The sequence below is a fragment of the Tupaia chinensis genome, unplaced genomic scaffold (genome assembly GCF_000334495.1).
Source record: "Tupaia chinensis unplaced genomic scaffold, TupChi_1.0 Scaffold000126_2, whole genome shotgun sequence".
In the NCBI taxonomy this organism is placed as follows: domain Eukaryota; kingdom Metazoa; phylum Chordata; class Mammalia; order Scandentia; family Tupaiidae; genus Tupaia; species Tupaia belangeri.
The window spans coordinates 3,392,034-3,401,170 of record NW_006159594.1 but is presented as its reverse complement, the minus strand read 5'-3'; the positions used below and the strand labels follow the sequence as shown (position 1 = coordinate 3,401,170).

General features: G+C 39.5%; 1 pseudogene; it reads left to right on the top strand.

Annotated features, from left to right (window-relative positions):
- The first annotated feature begins 4,949 nt into the window (after positions 1–4,949).
- Positions 4,950–6,242, top strand: LOC102474044 (meiotic nuclear division protein 1 homolog pseudogene; annotated as a pseudogene).
- The last annotated feature ends 2,895 nt before the right edge of the window (positions 6,243–9,137 follow it).

The following is a 9,137-nucleotide window of genomic DNA, read 5'->3' as shown; positions in this document are numbered from 1 at the left end:
AAGAGTAGAGCCGGTGGGTCCGCGGGAACGTCCCCCTCATTCCGCGGGCTTCTACAGATTGTGTTCCGGGAGACGCTAGACCCTGGAACGCGCGCTATGTAGATTGCAAGGGTGTGGAGGATGCTGACGGTTTCTCCTGGCTCCACGTTTTTCACTTCTTGTTTTGAGTTTTGGGGTTTTGCCTGCACACGAGTCAGAGCTGCGCTGTCATAACCCTGGGTGTGGAGGAGTTTTAGCCTAGGCAGCGGGCAGGGAGCCGCTGTTCGCCTTAGAGGCTGCTAGTGGGACTCGGTCCAGAAATGATTATGCTGGCTAGAAATATGCCTCTCCTTTTTTCGTTTTTTTGGCTGAACACCTTAGCTGTTGGGTTTGTGTGTTAAGTTCTTAAAGGAGCACTCGCACACTGGTACGAGTGCCAGGTTTTCGGGAGTCACTATTTCTGGCTGCATGGATTTTCTCTTCTTTTTCTTCCAGGGTAGTCTGCTTGGGGGTAGATTTCCAGTTGTGGGAATCACACGGTGTGGGTTTTAGAGCCAGATAAATCAGCTCATATTTCAGCACTATAGCTGCTTGACAATCTGTGTCCAATTTATTAGCTGCTCTAAACATGAGTTTTCTCTTCTGTCAAATGGGAGTGATTCCGGCCTAATCTTCCTCTATTGCAGGGTTGTTGTGAGACTTGGATGAGATAACAGAAATGAAAAGTGCTAAGAAAACTAAAGTTTTTAGTTTAAGGGGGTGGGCTTTGTTCCTCATATTTATCTGAGAGAACATGGAATAAATTAGATCACCAGGGTTCCCTTGTCAACATTTATGGTCCTAGGCACAGCAGCAGGGACTTAGTTTGACATCCAAGATTAATAGAGACTCCAGGATGGAGCTCTGACTTTACCTCCAATGGTGACCTTGAACTAAGGACACACTCCCTCATCAGTGAAGTCAGTCTATAAGAATAAAAGCCAATGCTAATAGAAGTCAGGAACAGGTGAATTGTCTGCCACACAGTTAATAAGGGTTTAATTGGGCTCCTCAGTCACCCAGGTAGTATGTCTTCCCCACATATTCCATTACATTTTCCCTATTCATAAGGCTGTGAATCTCAAACATGAGCTTCAGAATCACCTAGAGGGCTTGATAATTGGCTACACAGCCAAAGTTTATGATTATCTGTGTCCAGGGTGGAGGTCCAAAAATTTGCATTCCTAACTATTTCCAGATGAGATTATCACTGCTCTAGGCCATGCCCATAGAGTCACTAATTTAGAGGATCACAAAGAATAGAAGCTGAAACTGAGCTTTCTTCTGAGATACCATTATTTTGCTACCTCATATATAGAGACAAGGTTTTTTGCTAGGGCATTTTAGGAAGTTGCCACTCACCACTGTCTAGTTTTAATCATTCTTATCACCCTTCAAATGAGTGAATTTAAAAAAAAAGATGAAATACCTCCTTTTTCTCATACTATAAAATATTGGGTTGTTGGAAAAGTCATGAAGCATTTTTGCGAAGAAAAATATGCTATGACTTTTCCAGAGACAGAATACTTAGTCCCTGGTTTCTAGATCACTTGGATAGATTAAGATTGGTGACCCTTACATTAATAAATCTAACAAATCCTGTTCCTTTCTTTGGACATCTCAGACATTTCTGGAAAGAAGATTACATGTAGTTCTGACAGTTTGAACCTTATGCTTAGAGGACAGATTAAATCATTTGGGAGCAAGTTTAGAAAGGATTTGCCAGTGGTTTCTCTGAATGGTCTGTACTGTGGTTTAAATGTCTTCCCCCTAATTTATGTGTTGAGAGTTGGTTATGACATGATTAAGAGGGTAAAGGCTAATCAGACTATGGTGTGGAAAGGTGAGGTTTTTAGGAGATCAGGATGAAGGTTACCAGTGTGTGTGTGTGTGGGGGGGGGTGATAGAAGTCTGGTGAGTTTATAAAATGGGGGAACAAGACAGAAACACCTGGACACAGACACATGTGCCTTTGTCCTCTGCCTTGCTATAAGCCAGCCAGCAAGACCCTCACCAGATGTTTGAACCTTATGCTTAGAGGACAGATTAAATCATTTGGGAGCAAGTTTAGAAAGGATTTGCCAGTGGTTTCTCTGAATGGTCTGTACTGTGGTTTAAATGTCTTCCCCCTAATTTATGTGTTGAGAGTTGGTTATGACATGATTAAGAGGGTAAAGGCTAATCAGACTATGGTGTGGAAAGGTGAGGTTTTTAGGAGATCAGGATGAAGGTTACCAGTGTGTGTGTGTGTGTGTGGGGGGGGTGATAGAAGTCTGGTGAGTTTATAAAATGGGGGAACAAGACAGAAACACCTGGACACAGACACATGTGCCTTTGTCCTCTGCCTTGCTATAAGCCAGCCAGCAAGACCCTCACCAGATGTGACTTCTATACCTTGGACCTCAAACTAGAGCTGAATAAAATTTTATTTTTATAAATTGTTCAGTCTCAGGTATTTTCTTTTATTAGCAAAAGAATGGACTAGAACAGACAACTTACCTAGGCCTTAGCAGATGTTCTATGGTGGTCAGACCTGGCCAAGACCTTTCCATTCTTTTTGGAGGATGGTAGTATTGACATTGTCTGAGACCCTCTTTTGCTCTCTAAGAAAGTAGCTTTCAGGGCAGCTGTAGATTATCAGAGTTATACCTTGAGTATTTTAGCTTAGAATGAGGCCCTGTGTGTGAGTGTGTGTGTGTGTGTGTGTGTGTGTGTGTGTGTGTGTGTGTACTTAACTGCCAGAGGACAGTTTCACTTCCCAGAAAGAGACAGAACCAGGAAGGGAGGAAGCACCCCTTTCCCAATGGATATGGTCATGCTGCAATCCCTTATCTCCCATTTCTTCATCTTGTCATGATTTTGCAAAGCATGGTTTCAAGCCACCAGGGCTGGGACTCTAACTGAAGTCTGTCATGTGGGATCCACTTTCCTTAACCACTAGGCTAGAGGGCCAGCCCCAGAATCAAGTCTATTTTAACTCAACCCAGTCTTGAACTCTTCTCTTTGTTCCCCAAGCCCTGGTCCTGTACAGAGAGCTTGCCATGACTTACTATGACCTAGATTGTGGTCTTAAATTTTAGCTGTTTTGCATTAAAGAGCCTTCGGAAGCCTGCTTGAGTCGGGAGGGTTCCTGAGATAACATCCTAAGGAAGAAATAAAATTTATGTAATGTAACACCCAAAACAACTAGATGAGGAGGTCAATAAGCACTCTAACTAGGTCTTGTGTTGCTATGCCAAGTGCAATCCCAACTGATGATCATGCTTTATCTCATCTTTCCATTTGTGTTTTGTTTTAGTGTTAAACTGATTAGCACTAGAGAAACCTATCAGTAAATCAGAAACCTATTCAAAAACTGAAGTATACCACTTAGTGTTTCAGTAGATAAAACTGTAGGTCCCAAACCTGTCTTCCTGACAGTAATCAGCACTCTTGAAGGAACAGCTTTCTGGTTGTAATTCTTAAGATTCAGTAGCTAATTTAAATAGTTTCTCGCACTTAACATAAGTAGGGAACTTTTCTATTTAAAAAATTCCTTCCCATAACTTGATGTTTATATTTTGGGTGTTACCTCTACTATTTGCTGCTGGGATTTTTTTCCAGAGTGAGAGAAATCTCTTTCCATATCGCTGTTGTTCACTTTTCTCAGCACATGACATTCTTGCTTCCTTTAGAGTCTATTGTAAGACAGTCATTATGACATTTTATTTCTCTTCAGTCATCATAGCTGTTATTACTGGATCACAGAGTGTCAAGGCTCATTCTTAGAATACTAGTCTCAACCTTCCTAGAGGGTGCTTTTAAACTAAAACCCTCATACTGCACTAGCTCAATTCTAAGATGCATTTTTTTTTCCTTCCAATTTCAGAAATCCAGATGGGTCTTAAAAATTATGGACACATTTAATGTACAATTTCTCTGTCTTTAACTTGGTGTGTTAATAGAATGTCTATGAACTTATGGCATCCTAAAATAAAGCTAATTTAGATTCTTACTCCAGTAGAAAATACGGTTTCTGCTCACTGCTGTCCAGCTGATAGAATTGAGCAGCAATTGAATTAGCTCAGCAGTTCCCAGAGTATGGTGGAAAAATGCTGTTGGGGTGGATGTTATTAGGTACACTTTGATAAAGGGCAAATCAATTTGGGAAACATTGTTTATTATTTTTCCCTTTTACAGAGATTCTCAACATGTGCATCATATCAAAGACTCTGAGAAGAACTAACAACAAAACTTAGTTATACACATTCAGGTCAATATTTTCCAGAATATAGATCATTTCTCCAGTTATATGTGTATTTTTTAGGACTCCATTACTAAATTAACACATTCCAACAATTCTAATATTTTTAACTCCATCTATGGGTGGGATAATTTCTTCTAGTATATCTCTAAAATATAGAAGCGTTCATTAAATATAGAAGTTAATTGATTAATGAACTAGGACCAGCAGATGGCATAATGCTTATGTTACTGGGACTCCCACATAGTCAACTGTGGTTCAAGTCCCAGATCTGGTGGTTTAAAACTCATGCCAAGTGGACGTGTGTGCATGCCCAAAATTCAGAGAGGAGAATGAGAATGGAGGAGAAGGGATTGTGGCATAGCCATCTACCAGGAGGTGAATTCTCACTTTCTGTCTCTCCTTCTGTCTGACAAGTGCACATGCCCTATAGCAAATCTCTCTCTCAAAAAAAAAAGTTAATTGATTAATGAACTCTGTGATTACTGTTTTTCATTTCAAAATAGATAGAAAATTTTTATTTCAAGATGGCTTATGTATTTCCCAGGGAGAAGGAGAAGAGGGGTAAGGGGAGAGAGAGAGAAGAGGAAAGTTCTCCTCAATGGGGCATGGTTATACTGCAATTCTTCTTCCTCTATTTCTCCATCATGTCAGGATTTGGGACACATATGCACATGCTCAAGAGTTTTTCAAACCACCAGGGCCAGGTTTTAAACTGCGATCAGCCATGTGGTATCTGGATTCCACAGGTCTTAGCTGTTGTGATTCAGAGCTGGCCCAGGAGAAACATTTTACTTTTGGTGGCTAAGAAAGCCTCGAAGAAAAGCCTAGACTGTGATAATGTAAATGATGAATAGTACTTTTCTAGAGAAGGGGGCATTTTAGGTTGGTGGTATAACGGAGCATATGAATCATGTATTTGAGCCTGCATATGAATCATCTTTAGAGTGTCAAGGAAAAGGATTACACAAGACTTAGTAAATCTGTGGCATGGTCAATGGAGCAATCGTTAGGTTCTGTCTTAATTCTGTAAATTCACTGAAGTGGCAGATGAGTTCTAGTGATGACAGAAGAGAGAATTGTACAAAAGTAGGAAAGAAGACACAATACTCAGAGTGAAAGCAAAGAAGAAATCCAGGGCAGACAGAAAAAGAGAGTGGAAGTATTTCCAGACCTTTGGACAATAATGGTTCCAGATACCAAGGGATTTGTTAGAATGTAGGCTCAGTTGAAAAACTTTGGAGAAAACCAAACTCAAACCCACCCCTCATGATGCATACCCGTGCCATGTCAAAGAAAAAAGGACTGAGTACATGATAGAAGTCTTTTTTGAGACAAAAGTCTCAAAAGTTTTTTTTGAGACAAAAGATATATTTCAGTTAAAAGATATGGAGAAGATCGCTCCGAAAGAGAAGGGCATTACTGCCATGTCAGTAAAAGAAGTCCTTTGGAGTTTAGTTGATGACGGCATGGTTGACTGCGAGAGGAACAGGATTTCCAATTATTGCTGGGCTTTTCTAAGTAAAGCTCTTCAGGCCAAGAAATGTAAATTGGAGGTTCTGGAATCACAGTTTTCTGAAGGAGACAAAAACATGAAAACCTACAGAAGAGCATTGATAAAGCTAAAATTGGCTGCCATGAGATGGAAGAGCATATCATGCTAGCAAAAAAAAAAAAAAAAAACTTTCCTCACTTTGGAACTAAAGGGAACAGCTAAAGGCAGAAGTGGAAAAATACAAAGAATATGACCCACAAATTGTTGAAGAAATACGTCAAGCAAATAAAGTAGCCAAAGAAGCTGCTAACAGATGGACTGATAACATATTTTCCATAAAATCTTGGGCCAAAAGAAAATTTGGGCTTGAAGAAAATAAAATTAATAAAAATGTTGGCATTCCAGAAGACTTCGACTACATAGACTAAAATTTTGATTGCAGTAAAGAATCCATGAGCTTGTGAATATGTACATTTTTAAATATTAGCCAACTAATGTATTAAATTTTCACTTACCTGTTACTGTGTTTATCATTTTATTAATTTTAATAAAATTTTAAAAATGCAAAAAAAAAAAATTGGGAGAAGAGCTTTCCAAGAAGAGAGCCTTGACTAGAGTTTCAAAAAATAGTAAGAAGAAAAGACTCTTACAATTCAACTATTAAAAGGCAAATACCTCTTAGGACCAACAGATGGTATAGTGATTAAGGCATCAGACTTCCGTGTAGTCGATTGAGGTTCAAGTCTCAGACCCAGTCGCTTGAAACTCACACTGGACACGGGTGCATGTGTGCCAAAAATCGTGAGAGGAGAATGGAGGAGAAGGGATTGCGGCGTGACCATCCCCCCTGGGGGGTGATTTCTCACTTTCTGTCTCTATGTCTCTCTCTCTGTCTGTCTGGCGAGCGCACGCGCCCTATAGCAAAAATCTCTAAAAAAATAAATCAAAAGAAAAACAAGGGCAAATAACCTAGATAAAAAACAAGCAAAGGATTTGAATAGAAGTACTTTTGGAGAAGATATACAGATGCCAATAAGTAAGTAAAAAACTGTCACACTGTTCATTGATAGAGAAATGCAAGTCAAAGGCACAATAAGTTTTCACATCACCTCCACCAGAATGGCAGTGATCAAAAGACATATAATAAGTAGAGGATGTGGAGAAATTGGAACCCTCGCACATTATATTGTTGATAAAAATGTAAAATAGTACAGCCACTTTGGAAAATAGTCTGGAAGTTTCTCAAATGTTAAACATTGACTATCTACTGACCAATTCCATTCTTAGGTATTTACCCCAGGAATTAAAAACATGTTCATGAAAATGCATATACATGAGTATTTATAGCAGCATTATTCTTAGTAGACAAAAATGGAAGCAACTCAAATGTCCATCAGCTGATGAATGGACAAACAAAATGTGGTGTATCTATGGAGTGGAAAACAATTCAGCCATAAAAAGGAATGAAAATTTGATTCATACTATAACATGGAGGTACCTTGAAAATATTATGAGTGAAAAAAGACATAAGTGATCATATATTATGTTATTTCATTTTGTAATGTCCAGAATAGGAAAATCCTGAGGCTGAAGTATTAGAGCATCTGGAAAGTCATGAAATATTTTTCTATGTTGTTCTATGTAAAAATGCATCATAACTTTCCTGACAACCCAATATATTAGTGGTTACCAGGGGCTGGAGAAAGGGAGAAATGGGGAGTGACTGGTGATGGGTATGGGGTTCCTTTTTAGAATGATGAATATATTCTGAGATTAGATAGTGATAATGGTTGAACAACTTTGTGAATACACAGAAAACTACTGAATTGTATACTTTAATTCAATTGTATGTTTTAATTGAACTTTGTAGTATATTAATTATAACTCAGTAAAGAGAAGTAAGAAGGGGGCCAGCAGATGACATAGTGGTTAAGGCTCTAGACTCCCATGTGGCCAACCACGGTTCAAGTCCCAGACCTGGTGGCTTTAAACTCATGCCGGGTGCATGTAAGTATTTTCCTGAAGTCCCAAGAGGAGAATGGAGGAAACACGGTTAGGGGCATGGCCATGGGGTGATTTTTAGATTTCTGTTTCTTTGTCTCTCTGATGAGTACACAGATACTAATACCAGGAAAAAAAAATGGGAAGAAACGCCTGGGATAATTTTCATGGCAAATGCTTTGTGATACTCAGATTTTAATGTGTTTCTGGATTTCCCTTTGGAGATTAATTTCATATTTAGGCTTCCTTGTTGTGATCTACCAGAGGGCATGCTGACTGAGCAGTTTATGTTTAGCTTCTCCTGCAAAATTTGATGGTAGTAGACATTTCATTGTCGACTTCTAATCTTGAACTCTGTCAAAAGTGCACCTCCTTTTCTTTTTAAAACACTCTTGACTATTCAAACAAGGTTCATGTATTCCTTGATATTCTGTGAGCATCAATGAAATCAATGTCATGATGTCATCCATGTCCATCAATGTTTAAGAGTCATAATAACTAAATGAAGTTTGATACTACTGGAGTTAAGGCTATTGCCCACTCGGGTAGAGACACTTTTTCTCTCTTTAGCAATGTGGTATAGCAGTGTATCTCAAACTGGTGTACAGGGAACACCTGGGGATCTTGTTAGCTTGGGATGGCTCTTGAGATTCTGCAGTTTTAACTGGTTTCCACTGATGCAGATGGTGCCATTCCATGCATCACATTGGAGTTGAAACTCAAACTGTGTAGAGAAGATGGCTTTGGGATAGAACCCATGAATGCGAAACATGGCTCCACCATTTACTTATTGTGGGTTCCTGGGCAAGTAATTAACATCTAGGCCTCAGTTTTCTTATCTGTAAGATCAGAGTAAGGCCAAGCCCACGGAAATGTGCCTAATATAATGTGCCTTCTTCTAAACCTTTACGTAAAGGCTAAGGCTTCCATAGTGAGGACTAAGGAAAACTTATGTGGGAGAATGCCAAGAGGAAGAAGTTTTTGCTTTGTGTGGGTGGGGTTTGTGTGGGGAGAGGGTGTAGCAAAAGGGGCTAGGAATTTTAGTCTTCAGGGCAAAATTAGTTTTCTATTTTTTTTTTTTTCTTTTGAGAGATTTTTGGTATAGGGCACGTGCATTCACCAGAAAGACAGAGACAGAAAATGAGAAATCACCACCTAGGGGGGGTGGCCACATAGCAATCCCTTCTCCCCCATTCTCCTCTTGGGATCTTGGGCATGCACACACATGCACCAGGTGTGAGTTTAAGTCAATGACTCTGGCACTCAAACCATGGTTGACTACACGGAAGTCCAGCGACATAGCCTTTATACCACCTGCTGGTCCTAATTTTCTTATTGTTTTTCAAATAATCATAGTTTTGGTGAAGTCTCTGGGCATAT